A 19,969-nucleotide genomic window follows, 5' to 3' on the forward strand; every position below is an offset into this window, starting at 1 on the left:
TCAAACCCAACCGTTCAGATTTAGTTAAATTTGTCTTAAAACCTGAGACTTCAGAACATTCCTAAGTTTCTTTTTGTAGGTCTGGGATTGAAGACAGTGGATTTGAGAGAGAGGCCACGATGTGGTCTGCAAACATTGACAATTTATATTTTTCGTGGTTACATTTATTTTCTCTTATTCGAGTGTTTGCTCTCACCCTTCACACTAAGGATTTTATTGTGATGATAAACAAACAGTGGGGTTGGATGGTAGGCATGCTTAACTTCTCGCCTAACTTCTAGTTCCCTTGAAACCAGGCGATTCACTTTTACTCTTTTGTTTTGATTGGTGTTGTATGCATGCACCCCCTGTAGGCAATTATTTCCAAACCCACAAATCCTCAAGATTCAATTGATAAGGGACCAGTCCACTCTTTCAAAGGTTTTTTCAGTGTCTAATGTAAGGATTGCTCGGTCTGTGGAAACTTTATAAACTTTTACCCAAGAGGTGTGTAACTTTCCTTATACTTTTGAAGGTCAGGCAACTTGCAACAAATCGGGCTTGGACGGAATTAATGAGAAGTAGAATGAACACATTCAAGGCTCATGGCTAGAAACGTAGAAAACATTTTATATTTACATTACTAATGTAATACAAGCGGCAGAGCTCAGGATTATACCCAGATCTGGGCATCATGCTCACAATTGCTTCTTGAATTGAATCTGTAACCATGTTTGACCTGTAAAAACAATTGAACAGCTCCATAAGGTGGTAACTACTCTGTAGTGGAAGTGTTATGAAATAGGGCACAGAAACCATCTGGACCTGGGGCCTTCTTGGCCTTTGAGGAGGAGATTGCCGTAATAACCTTCTCCTTTGTTATAGGGGAGTCCAATTTGTTCATTGGAGAGTTTAGGGAGATTTGTGCTCTCAAAACACTCCAATTGCTGGTATGGTTATCATTTTCTATAGCGTGCTACATGCTATAATATTTCTAAAGAAATTAGCTTTATTGTGACTCTGAAAACTATCTCCTGCTCAGAGAATCGTTAGTAGTACGATTATGTTTGTTGTCGTCTAACTTTTTACATATTCACCAGCATTTTTCCAATTCATTTCTATGTTCATAATAAAAACGTTTTAAATTCAAAATGTGGTGTTCTATCTTGTTCCGATGCATGCTAGAGATTTTCTTGCTGACCCCTTGCATTTTATTCTATGCTCGTCTGGAGCCTGATTCTCGATATTTGTCTTCTAAGCCTCGCAACTCGATGTGTATGTGTGCCCTGTTGTGCTTATCAGTTTTCACTTAGTTAGATGCAGCTGCTATTCTGTGTCCCAAGGCTGATGCCTTAAAAGCATTTTGTGGATTCTTTTGTGATGCATCTTGTGGGAAGTTAATGGAAATTCATTCTAAAATATACACAGATATTTCCTCCTTACATACGCTCTTTCTACATAAATACTGCAGAATGGTCTAGGTTTGAGGAAATTGTGTGTGCTTAAGCTGCATATCATACTTATCAGGCAAAGATCTGACGTTATATGTGGAAACATCTTAATATTTTCTACTTGGGGTAGAACAGTGGCATGTCTTAGAAAGTAATCTATTGTGGTATACACTCTATGAGAGTGGGAGAAAATGTTGTACTCTCACGTCCCTGGATTTTGATATCTCAAAGTGCCACTCGGCCCCACCATGTTCATTTTTCGATTTGCCTCTTCCAAGATTACACTGCCTCTTGATGGTTCTCTCCCTGAGTGGCTCACTGCTGGTGTCATTCGAGAGATAAAATCTCCCCCATTCACTATATTTCCCCTAACCACCTCCTGTTCTCATAATATGCATAGGTTTCAAGCTAACAGGTTGTATTTCTGCCAAATCAGAATAGTGATGCCAGTCCATTTCAACCTGGGACAATGTTATTGTGCTTAGGGTGAAACTGGTAGTTCCCAAGCAAGTGAGCTTCTTGTATGAAAGCAATCCTCATCTCTTCCTCTTTTTGCAAATCCAACAGCTTGATACTTTTGTTGGTGCCGTTTAATCACTATATTTAACCATTTATAGAATGTAAAATGAATTGCCTAACAAATCGCCTGTTGACCCACACACAAACAGTCCCTCTTGATAATGACAGACTACTAGTCCGTCCCCTTCCCAAACATCCCTAATCATCTTATATACCTGCAAAGACCACCTAAAAATTGGGAGTGCAACTGTGCTGAACCAACGCAGCACCCAGCCTCCACCTGGCCGTCCGATCTCCATCTGGCCCCAGTGTATTCAATGTATTTTAATAACATTTCAGAGAGCCTGTCAAAACACTGTTTGACGGTGAAAGCATCAAACCATTTGACTCCATATTTTGCAACTCACCAACTGTCAGCCTGATGGTTCCCTACCAGATGTCCAGTCTTTTTCGGAACCAAATGTGACCAACCTCTTTTCCTGAATTCTGGAAGAATGGACTTCTCTGGAAGAACCACTGATGCTTCAATACCTGGAAGACTGCATCCCTCGTTTATGGTGGCTATATGATGGGTTTCCCCTAAGAAGCTTAATCCATAGGCAAATGTCAATTTGTAGGAAAATCCATTCTTATGCAGTTATTCTGTGACAAGTTTGTGTTCTATGCTTTTCAACAAAGTTCTTGTCAAAATATCTTGGAAGATTTGTACCAATTTGCCTTCATACACAATATGGGCCTTACCTTGTATGTTCTCCTTGGTGGAATATGAGTGTAGTCTAAGCAAGATGTCTATTGGTTTTACCTTAGGTGTCTGAGTAGCAGTCTCACTCAAGTGTTTTCATTGGCTTCCTGGACAGGCTGACACTACCAGTCTCCCAGTCTCACTCGCACAATTGCCCATTAGCAACATATATAGAGGTGCTCACCGTTTGTCAGCTATTGTAATGTCACCTGGCATCATCCAGTCTCCCATGGCACTTTGAAACACTATTCTGCTGTATAAAGCGTCTTACGAATGCTTAATAAAGGAAAATAAAAATACAACCCTAAATTTCAGAAGTTGGTCGTTGTGGAGCTATGTAAAAAATAATGTTTACATTTGTCAAATAATACGAATTTGAAAAAGTCTCAATTGTCCACATGGACACCTCATGCTAGCATAACGAGTGAACAGCTCTTAGAGGCCCCGTTGTGAAGCCTTCAGTCAGTGATTAATATGGTTAGCTGAAAGAGGCTCCTTTGTTTGTTCTTCTATTATTTATTTATTTTTTTAATTATTTTTTTTGACCAAACAAAACAACAAACAATACAACTTTTCAGGACGTGCATAATCAATATAAAATCATCACATTATACAGTGTTATTCTTCGTCCTCCTCCCTCCCACCCCACAAACTTGAGCTGGCTCATCCGTGTCATCTTCGGGAGCATTTTAGGGAATCACAGTGCTTGTGGACTCATCTGAGTCTTCTGTTTCATGATTGACCTGGTGGGGATTTGCCATTGAGGTCACCAACTGTCGCCAGGCTATCAGGGGCCCTACTTCCTCCTCTCCCCCCTTGGTAACAGCTTCAAACCATACTGCAGTTTCCACTTCCGCCCACCTCAGGAGGTCCGCCCACCAAATCTCCAACCTAGGTCTATGGGCCGCCTTCCAACACATTGCAATCCTGCGCTTGGCCAGGATATAAGCCAGGTCCTTCATCTTGCTTATGTGCTTTAGATTGCGTGGCCTGGGAAAAATCCCGAGCATGCATGCCCAGGCCGACCCCATGTCTAGCACCACACCCCACCGGCCATTTAAGTTTTTATTTCATCCCAAAACCTGTGCACTTCGGGGCAAGCCCAGAACATATGCAGCAGTCCCGCTTCCACATCCCCACACCTGGGTAATTTCTGTATAGCCGAGCCTCCAAACCTGGCTATTTTCCCGAGGGTCAGATAAGCCCTGTGAGTGACATACAACTGGATCTGCTGGAGTCTTGCATTCCGGGACACCTTTTTGTGGTATCTTTGGGCTCTCTCCCACTGCCCCGCTCTCATGGGTCCACCCACTTCATCCTCCCAGTCCTGCCTCAGTTGGAGCAGCTCCTTCCCTGCCTTTGCTCTCAGGAGCTCATATATCCTGGATATTTCGTGCCCGCCCTCTGAAACATCATACATTTTTTCCAGGGCGGCATCAGGGTCATCCGCCAGCACCGTCTCAGGCCATCTATCCCTCACCCGTTTCATGAGCCTGGTGTGAGTTATATATTGGCCTCTATGCACCCCTGTCTCATCCTGCAACCTCTGAAAGTCCAATGCCTCCCCTCGAGGGTGGCCAAGCCTACCAGTTCCCAATATTTACGGACTGCCTCAAACAATTGAGTCGTTCCCGCATAGCGACACCAGCGGGGCCTGCCAAGAAAGCAGATCTGGGTCGCCCACCGTTCGCCACGTTCTGCGCCAGACCTCCCACCCCAGCACCAATAGCCTCCCTCTTCCCACCATTTAACTCTTTTGTAGCCACACTATCTCCCTCAAAAAGTATGGAGCCGAGTCGCTCTGCAAAAGCCTAGTTTCTGCAGAGTCCTCTGCCAACAACCACCTAGCCACGAACAGCAGCTGCCCCGTCAAATAATAAAGGTCAAAGTTTGGCAGGCTTATACCCCCCCCTGTCACTTGAGTTCTGTAGTTTCCACAGGTCCACTCTATTCCTGGAGTTACCCCATATGAAGCTCCTGCACATGCCATGAAGTCTCACACAAAGAGGCTTCTGGGAATCAAATACGGGACATTAAAAAAAAATGCAAAAGTCTGGTCAAAACCACCATTTTGAGCAGGGCTGCTCTCCCCGTCATAGATAGGAGTAGCCTAGACCAGAACACCATGCTATTCTTAACTCCCTCAATTGCTTTCTCTGTATTATGTTTGTGCTCTGTCTCGATCTTATGATAAATGTTTACTCCCAGATACCTGAATGTCATAGTCCGCCAGGGTATTGGCAGAATAGGCAACCTCTCTAATGGGACATTCTTATACCTTCCTAGGGGGAACAAACTAGACTTCCCGGGATTTATCGATATGCCCGAAAGGGTGGTATAACGGTCCATTACCTCCAGCACATATTGCAGGTTCTCTTCCGGGTGGCGTAAATAGAGGAGCATGTCGTCTGCATACAGCGACACCAGGTGTGTACCACTTATCGTACGAATCCCTACCTCCCCGTATTGTTGTCATAGGCATATTGCCAGCGGCTCTAATGCCAGGATATATAACATGGGTGACCAGGGGCATCCCTGTCTGGTCCCCCTGCTGAGTTGCCATTTGTCTGAAATTGTGGATCCTGTTTTAACTCTCACTATCGGGGTGCTATACAACATCTGAACCCACCTGATATATCCAGGTCCCATTCCGTATCCTTTCAGGGTCGCTTTCAACCATGGCCACCGCACTGAGTCAAAGGCTTTGACCGCGTCTAGCGACACGATAGCCAACTCACCCATGTCTTCCTCGGTGTAATCAATGATATGGTGCAGCCTCCTATGGTTATCTGTAATGTTCCAGCCAGGGACATAGCCCGTCTGGTCTGGGTGTATCAGCTTACCGATCACCCTCTTCAATCTATTGGCTAGCACTGCCGTGAGTATTTTACTGTCCTGATTGAGCATGGACAAGGGTCTGTAGGACCCACACTCTACGACCGGCTTGCCTGGTTTCAAGAGTGGGATGACCACTGCCTCGCAGAGGGACGATGGCAGTTCCCCCTGCTCATAGGCTTCATTAAACATGGCAAGCAATGGCTGTAGTAGCTCCTGCTTGTATGTCTTGTAGAACTCGCTAGGCAACCCGTCCGACCCGGGTGCCTTACATGTGGGCAGATGTTGGATTACCACCTCCAGTTCATCCAAGGTTACGGGGGCGTCCAACTCTGCACGTTCTAGGTAATCCTGGGTGGGCAACCCTATATCCTCTATTGTATCCAGTATGTCTGGACACCTATCCTCCCCTGTGTCCTCATATAAATGTCTATAATACTTGAGGAACTCTTTGTTTACCCCCTCTTGGGTGTTGCGGATTTGACCTTCCTCATCCTTAATCTCTCTAATCACCGAGCGGGGTGTCTCGCTCTTGTACAGCCAGGCCAGCAATCTACCCGGCTTGTCCCCCCCTGCATGTAGCCTCTCTCTGTATTTTTTGTAATTTAATTTACATAATCTGTCCCAGAGTCTACTGCAGGTTAACTGTAAATCCTTTATCTTGGCACTATTCTCACGGGCGGTCTCCGCATTTTGTGTAAGACCCTCCAGCTCTCTTTCTGTTTCCTGAAGTTCCCATTCAATGCCTCCCTGGAGCCCTTTAGATTTCGAAATAGCTACCCCACGCACCACCACCTTAAAAGCCTCCCATACTGTGCCCACAGAGCGCACACTGCCCGTGTTTATTTCGAAATATTCCTCAATGGCCTCCCTCAAATCCTTTCAAAACCCTGCATCTTGTAATGACTCCGTTCTAAGTGTCCATGTTGGGATTCGCGCTCTGGGGGGTTGATGTCGCCACTCTACGACCAATGGCGAGTGGTCAGATAATACCCGGGCCTTATATTCCGCTCCCACCATTTCTCCCACCATATCAGCAGTAGCAAACACATAGTCCAGCCTTGTGTGTAAATAGTGTGGTGCTGCATAGTGCGAATATTGCCTGTCCATTGGATGCATCCTTCTCCACACATCCTCTAGGCCTAGGTCTTTCAGAATTGTCCCCAGCGCTTTAGCCGCTGGCGCCGGCTTCCCTGATTTATCATCTGACCTATCCCTCCTAGGATTCAGGGTACAATTAAAGTTTTCCCCCCACACCGTCGCGCCACCCATCAGGGGACTAATCTTGCTGTAAAGGGACCTAAAATAAGCTGCCTTATCAGGGTTAGGGACATACAGATTTATGATGTGCACTTCCCGGTTCTCCAGGAGTCCCGTCACCACCACCATTCTGCACTCCGGGTCTATTGTAGAACTGAGTACCTGAAACGGCACATGCGGCGCCACCCATGTGATCGTCCCTCTTGCATATGCCGAATACGTGGCCCCTGTGACATTGCCCCTCCATTTTCTCCTGACCACCTCCAACTTCTCCTTTGTGAGGTGAGTCTCCTGTAGCAAGGCTATGTCAATACGCATCCTTTTTAGGTACAACATCACTTTATTGCGTTTAAGGTAATTATTGAGGCCCCGCACGTTCCAGGTCATCACTCTGAGATTACCTGATGCCATCTGCTTGGTGTAATCCCAATCCACCCCTCCCTTTGATGCTGCCCTTGACAGCCCATTTTCCGACTCTTGCCCCTCCCAACCTCAACAATTCCCTCCCCCTCTGTTCCCCAACTCCACCTCACTGCACACAACCCAACCCCTCCGAGCACCCTACCCTGCCCCGACAAATGCCCAGCTCCATCCCTGGATCTCAGGCTCACCCGCATCAGGCCCTATCTCGAGTCCGAGGACTAGGACCCTGCGGGGCGTCACCGATCTAACAGTGGGTTCAAGGGATGCCTCCCAGTTGCTCCTCTTTGTCTTTTGTAGGATTAATACGTCTAACGGATCTTGTCAGCCTATGCTGCAGCGCACTTCCCACAATTTTAATTTAGCTCTATATTCAAGTCCCAATGTCTCAGCCATGCCTCCAAAGATGACATAGCTGCGTGCTACTTATCTTTCGCAGCTCCCATCTGGATATCCGGTTCCTGAGGGCGGCCCTGCATATCCAGCCATTCCATCACATCTTTCGGCGTCTCGAAAAACAGGGATTTGTTCTTGTAGAACACTTTCAGCTTGGCCGGGTAGAGCAACATGTAACGATGGCCTGCTTCTTTTAGCCTCCTTTTCACCGAAACAAAGTTCATCCTGCTACGCTGTACCTGCAGTGTGTAGTCCGGGGATGCCGTGATTTTTGCCGACCCCCTTTCGATCGTTCATCCCCTCCGAAAAAATTCGAGTATCTTCTCCCGATCTCGATAATTCAGTATCTTGGTGATCAGCAGCCGCGGGGGGGGGGTTCCTGGGGGTGGTCTCCTTGTCAGGGCCCTGTGCGCCCTTTTCAACAGCAAACCCCTGGGTCAGCGCCCCACCTGTTATCTCCTGCGGGAGCATGGTTTCCACATATTCTGTTGGGTTAGGCCCTTCCATTCCTTCCGGCAAGCCAACAATACGAATGTTATTGCGTCTGGCGCGCCCTTACGCCTGCTCTGCTCTGTCTTCCAGGTTGCCCACCCGCTGCACAAGGGCATGGAGCTCCACTCCGTGTGCGGCACACGCTGCCGTGTTTGGGGCCATCTCCTCCTCCAAGTTCCCAATGCACTCCGCGATCGTCTGCTCATCCTGTCTCAGCAGGCTCACTTCTTCCTGAACCGCTCCAATCTTGAGGTCCAGGCCCACCTTCAGTTCATTCATTGCCAGGCCCAATTTGGTCTCCCAGGCCACTTTCAAGTCTGCAATCGCTGCCAGTACCTCCTGGATCGTGCCCGGTATCTCCGCCACTGTCGTAGGAGTCTCCTTGTTCTCCTCCGCACCTGGGGGAGACTTGGCATAGGCCTCCATCGTGGGCTGTTTGGTCCTGGGTCTAACAACTTTAGAGGACATCCTGCTATGTAGTCTAGGCGTGAGCCAGCTGCGCCTCCCCACGCACAAATGTTCACGTGGCATCAGGCCACTCTCAACGGTTCAGGGCCGTTGCGACTATGTCCAAGTGTGTCCTTGTTGTTCACCTCACCTCCAGAATGGGCTGTGTCCTCCTACGTACTCGCTCACTATTGGGTCGTAACTCCGGTCTCTGTCTTATTCCTTTAGTGGCCGGTGTTTGCTTGCACTCTCTGACCCACTGCACTTCCTTTACTGCGCTTTGTCGATCACGAGGCCATCCAGTCCACTGTGCCATCCCAAGTGTACGCTCCCGCATCCAGACTCAGGGGGGGGCCGCCTTATGTTGTGTCCAGGGCCCAGCAAGTGTTTTCCATCTCTATTGGGTCCCACAGTATCTCCAGTGCTTCCAGGAGGTGGCCCTCTGGATCGTGCCTGGTCCTCTGCATCCAGCCCTCCTCACAACTCCAGCGACCGCCCCTATCATAGGCAGCCCAGCTTACAGCTTTTTAGTCGTGTGTTCCTGTTGGGCCGTGATGCGGGGGCCACTGCGCTGGTGAGTGGCGCCAGCTTCAGTGTCTCCACTCTTATCTCCTGGCCAAGGTATGTAAACTAGGTGCTTCGCCAGCCTGTTTGTGCTGCTCCAATAGCCCGTATGCAGCCGGTGGCGTACTGTGCTTCTCAGCCCTTTCCAAGGCTGTATTTGCTTCTATTTTGCCTTGTTATGCGCAATCGAGGGACGTTTCCAGCTTCCAGCGGGACCTCTGTGTCTTAGGAGGCTTTCTACCCCCGCTTCGCTGCTCTGTGCTTCGTGCATCGGCTCAGTGGATTAAAACTAAAAAAGGGGGGGGGTTGTTGGCCAGGGTCGCCGCCGAGGCTTTCACCATCAGCATACTCGGCCCCTCAAGACCCGACACCCTACTGGCCCCCGCTCCGCTGGGTGCTCCGCAGTCCGGGTCCAGCGCCCGGCGAGCACACTGTCGGCCGCTTCGTCTTACGGCTCCTACGCTCGCGGTCCTGTCCGGAGCGCTTCAAGTTTGCCTCCCTCCGTGTCAGGGAGACGGGATGTGCCGGACGCTTCTGCCACTCAACCCTTCTTCACGGGCACGGGGCCCAACGATCTTCTTCCAAGTCTCCCTCCGGGTGGGTCCACGCACCACGCTCGGTCACAGCTTTCTTCCTCTCTGAGCTTCAGCAGGCTCAGCCCAGTCTTATTTGCCTGCGCTCCCAAACGGGACACTTTGGTCAATTAATGACCCTTTGTCCACGGGACGCCATCTTGGTTTCTCCTGGTCTCGGGAGCTCAGCTTCTTTCCGGCAGCTGCGGTTCCTTCAGTTTGTCACGGATCCGCTTCGTGGGTCGCTCATCTCGTGCAATAGTCATTCCCGTGTCTTGGGATGCGCTGCCAGCAAGCTTTTCATCTGGAATATGAACGTATGTTTCAGGATCTGTGACGGATCACTGGGAGCTCCTCGAGGGCACGTCCCTTCACGGAGCCATCAGGCCACGCCCCCGTTTGTTCTATTATTTGGCAATCTGGCGGATTTTATTATCGAAACTAATTTAAAGAGGTGAAATTTTCATTGCATTCCTGCCTTTGATGCTTTGAAAATGAATTGCCAGGCCTCTATAGCACATGGTCAGCTTAGATTTTTATCAGCTCAGGGACAATTGATCTGGCTCTATTGGAATGCAAAGATGTATTTCTTTAAGAATATGTTTCTTGAGATGAGCAAATGTGGGTGGGGGCAACCCATTAACTAAGGCCTCGAGTTTGTGATTCATTTCTAGTGTTGGGCAAAAAGTACTTGTTTGATGACTGATTAGAAATCTTGCCATCCAGGTGGAGAGTTTACAATCCCCAGGGTTTGCAGCCCAACCCCCCATGTATCTCATGGGTAGACAGAAGTTAAGATTGTTCAGAACAAACTAAGGTACAGGAGCACACCCAGTGAATATTACAATGGTAAGTCGACTTATGGGATAGTAGGTGGGTGCAGGGGAGAGAAACAAGCATGGCACTGGGTTGTTCACAGACAATAAGGAAAGAAGCTGTGTCCACAGACCGTGGAACACTCACGTCCCCTGCACATCTTTGGATATTGTATACCAAACAATGATTATGTTATTAGAAACAAATTGTTTATATATAAAACAAATTCAATGTGATATGACTGTATTCCATATTTAATTTACAATATATGGTCTGTGTCACTACACTTAGTTGTGACAATAAATTCAGAAATTGTTATAAATAATTCCTCATTTCAGAGCTTCAATCTGTGCTCAACGCGTTTTGCGTCTTCTATCGCTTCATCAGGAGCAAAAGCTTCATTATTTCCTTCCTTCAAGTGTTCTAAGATATATATATATATATATATATATACTCCTTTAGTATCTATTGAACATTAACTCTCCTTTCACTACCATCACTAAGGTGCTATCATGGCCCATAGTAAATCCATTCACCTGGTGTACCTCAGATCATTGAATAATCGGGTATCTTTTGCACTATTATCAAACTAGAATCCAGACCTGCTGGATAAGGAGGAGATGGTAACAAATCTCGCTCCCCTTACTCTGCTTCTGTAACTAAAAATCGAACAACTTTTCCTTACCTAAAGTTGGGAAATCAAACGCACTGTTCTTTTTCTCAGCTTAACCTATTAAAAATAATTTCAAATCAGATCCCCAAGTACCAGAAGTAATATTTAGGGTTTCCCATAAAAGCTTCTCAATATGCAAAATGTACCATGGTTTCTGACCGACTCATACGTTTTGTCAATGGAGCCCCTTTCTAGTTGTCAATGTGCTCATCTCTCCTTCCCTATAGATTCAAGAGTAAAACATGTCTGCACTAAGTATTTTGTGGTCATAAGAACAGCTTGTGCACACTCAGTAGTATCACATCTTACCTTTCTGCACATGAACTATTATGTTCTTGGGAAAATGACAATTTCAAAATCCTACTCCATGCCAGCAGGATTCTAGATATTCCTGAAAGTGAAATGTAAATCTCAGGTTTCCCTTACAGATGGTGAAATACATCTTCTATAAAGACCTCTATGTAACTGGTCAGAAAATGGTAAACAAATAATAAGGCTTACAGCACAGCTTGTGACCGCAACAGTAGCCCATCTCAAGTCTCGTGGATGTCACAACCCTCGCCCAAAACCCCCTCTGGCAAACCCATTGGCCAGGTGGAGTCAGGACTCGGGCCTCTAGAGCCTGGCATCCTCTTCAAAAGCCCTCATGGGGCCAGTCCTGGGGCCTATGGCGCCAGGCTCATACACCATGAACAACAATGTGCTTGGGAACTACTTTATTGTATTGTCAGCCAACATGGAGGCATCCACATAGCTTGGTTCCCTAAGAACCAAGCTCTGCGGTCTAGTGTTTTGGGGGTGACAGGCCTGGAACTACTTTCCCTGGTGCTACTTTACCTGGGCTATATAAACAACACCCTGACTGCATAACATGCTTCGTGTTACTTTGCAGCTTGCAACGTGACGCTCACCGTGTCCAGCTATTCCCTCGAACCTCGGAGAAGCAGAACTGGCAAGGAGACAAAAGGAACATCATTAGCAGCAGCATCTTACCTGCAGTCTTCATCTTTAAACACTCACAGCTACTGAGAACAGCTTCCTCGAATCTGCATGCCTCCCAGACAGAACAACCTGAAAGAGGAAGATAGAAGCAACAATAAAAGAAAGCTGTAGAGGCATTTACAAATTACGAACTGCTCAAAAGGCTTACCTGGCTGGTCGCCTCTCGGCTGGCACCACTCCGGACATTTCACTCGCGCTGAAGAACAATGCGACCTACAAGGAAGGAAAACACAGGTTAGCAGAGGCAAGACTTTGCAGCGCTGAGCATAGCGCTTACTTACTGCATCATAGCGCTCTTAATGCGCCATCATATACCAGATGGGCTCAACCAAGCCAGTTCGCCACGGTGAAGCTCTGCATACCTAAGGGAGAAAAAAGAGACATTTTAAACAAAGAAAGGCATGCAGGATAGCAACAAAACTAAAGAACAGCAATAAGATCTACCTGAACAATATCAAACGGTCCGGCGTCAATGAAGTAACTGGACCGCACTCGCCCATGAAAGACAACGCGCCCCTGCAAAGAAGGCATGACGGAGAGCATGCCTAATTCTACCACAAGGCAGAACCTTCCCCGCAGACCACATCAGGGCAAAGCTGAGAAGCATACCAGCGAGTAACCCGGCTGGGGGGCATCCCTGTGGATACCAGGTGAGCGTAACAGTGGATGAGGGGAAGCAGCACAAGAAAGATGACAAGGAGAATTCTAAATCCAACCACCCAAAAGAGGGCCACACATATAAGAAGGGTACGCCATTTGGGAAACCAGGTCAGTCTAGTGAAACCTCTTGTGCTAAACCAGAGGGAGGTCAGCAGAAACCCCCATTCCAGAAAACATTTGGTAAATGCTATGCTTGTGGGTCAACTGCCCATGTGAAAGGGGATCCCAGATGTAAGGGTAAACCTTCAGGGGTCAACACTGCCTCCATAGCCTTCATCCCTAATGGAGAAGTTCCTATGGCAAGTGGAAACTTTAATCTATTGGCAGAAGACCCCATTGGCATCTCAGCCAGTATTTCTTTAGTTTCCCTGGGGATGTGGGAACAGCAGAATGTAGATGTGTATAACTCTATTCAAGATAACACAAAAGAATATTACAAGGGCAGTGTACGTGTGAATGGTCAGGAAACCCCTGCCATTAGACAATGGGGCCAGCATTACAGTGGTGGATGAAACCTTTTTCAAACCCAAGGATGTTGGCACCCACAGGCCCCACTAAGCTTGCTGGAGGCCTTATCTAGATGGTTCCAATACTACTAGATCTCATCTAGTTCAACAATATGACTGTAAGAATACCTGTCAGTCTACAAAATGAGATGCCTGGGAGATTCCTGTTGGGGAATGACTTAAAAGCTCTTGCAGTTGTATGAAGCACCTCCAGGCCTCCCAGTAAAATAAAGCAGGAGCGGAGTACACTGGCCAGAGAGGCAACTTTGGATAACTCTCAGCGGGTAGTTACAGAAGTACCTATAACTCCCAGTCCACAGGAAGGACACCCTTCTAATTTCAGGACAAGGAAAGAGACAAAGGAGCAACCCCAGGCCTCAGGAACAAAGAAAGGTATCACCCCTGTTCATAAAACAAGGACATCCCGAGAGGACAGTCCAAGGTCACACCTATGACCCCTCCACCAGCTGAGGCTGGGAGGGAGGACCAACCAGATGATGGTGAACCAGTTACTGGTGAAGCAGAGCTGGAAAGAAACTCTTCTGTAAGATCAAACAAGGAACATCGAGGCTTAGTACCACCAGAAATTGTATCCGCCAGTCACAAAGTCATGAATATAAATTTATTCTGTACAGATTCAAATATCAAAGCAGATAGCTATCTGCTTCCAACACCTTGCAGTGTGTACCGGAAAACACTGTGAGGGGAGTGTGTCCTGGTCATCACAAAACATGCAATATTTATACACAGTCCTGGGCATAGCTCAGCCCATCTCCAAACTAATAGGTTATACATTTGGGTTCGTGCCCAGTTCACCTAACAAATATACAATATTGGTTTGTACTTTTGACATGTTGTCCCATCCTTGAAGATTCAATGGTGTTGTTGGTTCTCCAGTTTAGGTTGATCCTAATTTCAAGAACAAATTCAATTGCTTATGGCTAAGGTACATAGTTCTAGTTTGTCTACCATTCAGGTCTTATGTTTGAATATGGCTGAGGCTATTGATGCAGACAACACTTTAAATTGAAGTTCACTTTGGCTCCAAGGTTCCTTAAACATACTGACAAACTGTGTTGTAGTCAGCTTTGTGGATCTTTAGCTATTTAGAGTAAATCCTGTTCAAGAACTGTACAAAGGATTCCTTCAAAAACACACAGCATTAGTTTACATGCATTGTATATCACTGTTTGAGGGAGGATGAGTTTTGTAGACATAGATAACACTTTGAATGAGAGTTCATTCTGACCACAGGGTCTGTTTGCACAGGACAAATAGTCTGCTTTGCCAGCCCTAGTGTTGACATAGGCTCAAAGGTTGTTTCTGTTCTGGCAGCTGAAAACATGGTTAATCATTACTGAACAGAGAGCAAGAGTCAGAATCAAGATGGAGGATATTTTCCAAAATGGTGTTTGAAGTCAACTCTAATTAACTGCAGGTTTTAATACAAATGTGAAATGGCTTAGGACAATATTCATGATCAGATGATATTTATGTGAATATGGTTTAACACTTCCCCTGTTGGAGATCTGGATCCTAAAGACCATCCTGAGCTGCAGACTTTGCTTGCACAAGGTGGCCCCTGTAGAGCAGACTTCAGCAAAGAGAGTGCCCTACTCTTGAAGGACTTGACCAACTGGCAGCTTCCCAGCTGCATGACAAGAGCCAGGGAAGCACAGTGTGTACTTGGAGGATGGCCGCATTTACAGTGATCCTACAGAGTCAACCCCAGGGGACTACAGAAGACTTGTAGTGCCTCAGGAGGTGAGACCCCAGTTTCTACAGTTAGCTCATGAGATTCCTTTAGCTGGTAACTTATGTTTTAAGAAGACCAAGGAAAGGAGTTCACTCTATTTCTACTAGCCCAAGATGGGGTCTGATGTAGATATATTCCGTAAAAGCTGTCACATTTGTCAGACATCTGGCAAGAGTGGAGCCAAGAACGTGGCACCCTTGGTGCCCCTCCCAGTGGTGGGAGTTCCTTTTGAGAAGGTAAGGATTGACATTATTGGCCCCTAGACCCTCCCACATCTTCATGCAGCAGATTTATATTGGTTGTGGTAGACCATGCTACCAGGTATCCTGCAGCTATAACTATGAGGACTGTTACTGCTCAGGCACTGGCTAAGGCGCTCCTTGGTATTTTTACCAGGGTTTTTACCATTGTTGCTTTTCCTAAGAAGGTTATCTCAGACAGGGGGGCCAATCGTATGTCCCACTACATGCAAGCCATGTGGAAAAACTGTGGAGTGACCTACAAGTTCTCAACAACCTACCATCCTCAAACCAGTGGGTTGGTGGAGAGCTTTAATAGAACTATGAAGAGCATGATAGGTGCTTTAGAAGAGCCCCTTATAAGAAAGTGGGACCTTCTACTGAGATGCCTTCTCTTTGCTTATAGAGAAGTCCTTCAAGAAGGGGTTGTCTTCAACCTCTTTGAGCTCCTTAATGGTCATCCGCTTAGAGGTCCATTGGCCCTAATCAAGGAATCGTTGGAAAGTGCTCCTTCCCACAAGCCAGTGAGAGTCCCCCCTTCATTCCGTCAGGGCTGATTACAAGCTTCCCATCGCGGGACCCCGATCAGACGCCTGGTAAAACCAGGCAGCTTTTCTAGGTACCGCGAGGGGAAGAGGGAGATAACAACGGGACACTTATAATGTGCCTGTTGTTACCTCCATCCCCATTCCCATTGAGCCCTGTGGGGGCTCAAATGGGAATGGGGAATGGTTCCTGCAAGGAGGACTTACCGGGGCCTCCTATGTCGGAGTGACCCAGTAAGTTCCCACTGCAGCAACCCAGAAAAGGAGCCCAGTTTGGAGGCAGCCATGGAGCTAGCAGCTCCATGGCTGCCTCCAAACTCATAATGAGGCCCAATGTGTTAGATCTCCGCAGGAGAATGACACACATGACGGAAACTTCAGATAGCTTGAAAGCAAGGTCAGGCTCTGGTTAAACATTGGCATGACCAGAAGGCCAACATGGTTGAGTTTACTCAAGACCTGCTAGTTCTAGTTATGGTACTTACAAGGCAGTGGGCCTTACAGGACAAATGGATTTGACCTTTTAAGGTTGTGGGCATACTTGGAGAGGTCAATTATTTGGTGGACTTGGGGAACCCCAAGGAGGCCCCCAGGGTCTTTCACACCAACCGCCTAAAGGCATATGTATCCAGACCAGAACTGGGAGCTTTGCTCTTAGCATCTGATAAAGAGGAGGAGAGTGAACCTCTACCTGACCTTCTCAGGGACCAGCCTTTAGATGGAAAAATAGAAGGAGTTAATCTCTCTTCTGATCTGACTCTGCAACAACTGCAGGAGTGCAAAGTGCTGTTGAACCAGTTTGCCTCCCTGTTTTCACTGACACCAGGCTTGACCCCTTGGGTCCAGTAGGATATTCTCACAGGTGACTGTCTCCCTGTCAAAAGCAGGGGTTACAGAATGTCAGACCATGTAACCCACATAAAGGAAGAGGTCAAGAAGATGCTTGTTCTCGGGGTAATAGAGCCATCTACAGGTTCATGGGCTAGGTCTGTTGTACTAGTGCCAAAGGCTGGATCCAAGGAATTGATATTCTGTGAGGACTATAGAGCTCTTAATGCAGTCACCACAACTGATGCCCATCCTTTACCTCGGACAGATGAACTGGTGGATAAACCTGGTTCAGCCAAATACCTCAGTGCATTTGACCTAACCTCAGGCTATTGGCAAACAGCTCTGACAGACCATGCCAAGGAGAAAACTGCTTTTTCCACCCCAGGCGGCCTCTACCAGTTTAAGGTAATGCCTTTTGGACTAAAGAATGCACCTGCTACATTCCAAAGGATGGTAAATCATGTTCTAAATGGGATGGAGGACTTCTGCATGGCATATTTGGATGACATGGCAGTGTCCAGCCCTACTTGGGAAGAGCATATTGACCACATATGATATGTATTGCATGCTCTTGAGCAGGCTCATCTGACCATAAAGGCAAGCAAATGTCAAATTGGCCAGTGTAAAGTGGCCTTATTTCTCCCCCCTACCTCATGTTTAGACATGTTTAGACATGAGTTAGGGGGGGAGAAATAAGCCCATTGCCTAGCAGGGTACAAGCTGTACAGGACGGGGCCACCCCCACTACTCAAACCCTGGTGAGAGCCTTTTTAGGTCTAACTGGTTACTATAGGAACTTCATAGAGAACTATGTGACCATTGCTTCTCCCGTGAATGTGATCTCCTCACCCAAATTCCCCAAGAAGGTCAGGTGGAATGAGCAGTGCACTAAGGCATTTGAAGGACTTAAGAAAGCCCTTTGTCAAGCTCCAGTCTTGGAAGCTCCTGACTCCAACCAATCCTTTATTGTACCAACTGATGCTTCAAATACTGGAATAGGTGCAGTTCTGAGTCAGCTGGATTAGAAAGGCAGGGAACACCCTCTCTGCTTCATCAGTTAGAAACTGGAGGCCCGAGAAACAAGGTGGGCAATCATAGAATGTCAATGTATTGCCATTGTGTGGTCTTTGAAGAAGTTTAGACCATATTTGTATGGATCTACTTTTGTAATTCAAACAGAACACCAACCCTTGAGATGGTTAATGCAGATGAAGGGAGACCATCCTAAATTGTTAAGATGGTCAATCAGCCTTCAGGGGTTTGATTTCACCATAGAACACAGGTCAGGGTGTAATCACCAAAATACAGATGGTCTCTCCAGAAAGTATGACCGACTAGAGTAAGGAAATTCATCCAGGAGTGGATTAAATCCTCCTGTCCCTTAGTCTGGGGGACTAGTGTTAGTGAGAATTCTCAGAAATGTGCTAATTCCCTTCTACCTTAGAGACCACAAGTTCTTTTGCTGATCTTTAGGACTTTTAATTTCTAACCTGGAGAGAGAGAGAGACCCTTTTCCCACTCTCTCATGTATTTTTTCTGTTAATTGGATTCTGTGTTTCTTTTGACTTTGGAGTCTGACAAACTCCATAGGCACCATCTTTACTTTGTGACACAGAGCACCTTCAGTGCAGTGGCACAGGGAAGTCTCTAAAATTTCCCAAAGGTTTAAATACTTTCTCTTGGTGAAACTACGGTTTCCAAGAGCAGTGAAGTGAAATTGACTTTACTTACATTTTGCAACTATCTAGACCCAACACACACTATTTTACCATAGGGTGCTGGAGGGGTTACTTAGAATCCCCTTGTCTAGTTTCTCATGTAACATTTTTATGTTACCCTGTCTACAATTAAAGGGATAGTCCAGTAAAAATTTGTATTTAAAAAATGGATAGGCAACATTAAAAAACAAATACTAGCACTTTTTATTTTTTTAAACTTCCTATGTAAAATTTTGAGCTATTCAAGCTCAAAATTCGCAAAAGCAAGCACATGGGCGCATCCATTTTGTGAAATGGATGCCCGCCTGTGCTGGCTTTTGCTTTTGCGGCACTAATGAAGGAAAAGCCAGCCAGCTGTAGTAAACAAAAGCTACCGCTGGGTGGCTTTTCCTTCATTGGTGCTGTACGCGGAGGACGGGGACCGGAGACCAGAGCAGGAAAGCTGCAGCTGAATCTCGGTAAGTGCTATTTATTTATTTTTAAAAATAAGCACTAGTTGCGTTTATTTCTCAGTTTTCCGGGCTGGAGGAGCCCGGAAAACTTAGAAATAAAACTGCAGCTTTAAAAACATTGTATTTATGTTTGCGGTCGCTTTTGAAGTGACCGCAAACATAAATACAACGTTGTGTTTGAAAACGCTGCGGTTTTTCTTTCCAAGTTTCTCAGGCTCCTCCGGCTCGGAGGAGCCTGAGAAACTCAGAAAGAAAAACTGCAGCGTTTTCATACACAACCGCGTTGTGTTTCTGACTGCTGTGGCTATCACTTTGGGTCTCCGGTGCTCCCCCAGGGGAGCACCGGAGACCCAAAGTGAAAGCCAAGGCAGGCAGAAACACAACGCGGTTGTGTTTACATGCCGCGGTGTTTCTGCCTCCAGCTGATTTCCCATTTGGGGCTCTCGGGCTCCCCACGGGGGGCCCGAGAGCCCCAAATGGGAAATGCTAAATGCTGCAGGGTTTCTGCCTAAATCTGCTTTCCCATTTGGGGCTCTCGGGCCCCCTGTGGGGAGCCCGAGAGCCCCAAATGGGAAATGCTAAATGCTGCAGTGTTTCTGCCTAAATCTGCCTTCCCATTTGGGGCTCTCGGGCCGGGAGCCCGAGAGCCCCAAATGGGAAAGCAGATTTAGGCAGAAACACAACCGCGTTGTGTTTCTGCCTGCCTTAACTTTCACTTTGGGTCTCCGGTGCTCCCCTCGGGGAGCACCGGAGACCCAAAGTGATAAGCACAGCAGGCAGAAACACAACGCGGTTGTGTTTGAAAACGCTGCGTTTTTTCTTTCCGAGTTTCTCAGGCTCCTCCGAGCCGGAGGAGCCTGAGAAACTTGGAAAGAAAAACCGCAGCGTTTTCAAACACAACGTTGTATTTATGTTTGCGGTCGCTTCAAAAGCGACCGCAAACATAAATACAACGTTTTTAAAGCTGCGTTTTTTTTCTAAGTGTTCAGGGCTCCTCCAGCCCGGAAAACTTAGAAAAAAAAACGCAGCTAGTGCTTATTTTTAAAAAAAAATAAATAGCACTTACCGAGATTCAGCTGCAGCTTTCCTGCTCT

At 46.8% G+C, this 19,969-nt stretch overlaps 1 protein-coding gene across 2 annotated transcripts in view; it reads left to right on the forward strand.

The window, feature by feature from the left end:
- Positions 1 to 19,969, forward strand: part of SMIM44 (small integral membrane protein 44) — a 113,985-nt gene that overhangs the window by 41,823 nt on the left and 52,193 nt on the right. The window lies entirely within an intron of this gene.

The sequence above is a fragment of the Ambystoma mexicanum genome, chromosome 1p (genome assembly GCF_040938575.1).
Source record: "Ambystoma mexicanum isolate Mex_15411 chromosome 1p, UKY_AmexF1_1, whole genome shotgun sequence".
Classification (NCBI taxonomy): domain Eukaryota; kingdom Metazoa; phylum Chordata; class Amphibia; order Caudata; family Ambystomatidae; genus Ambystoma; species Ambystoma mexicanum.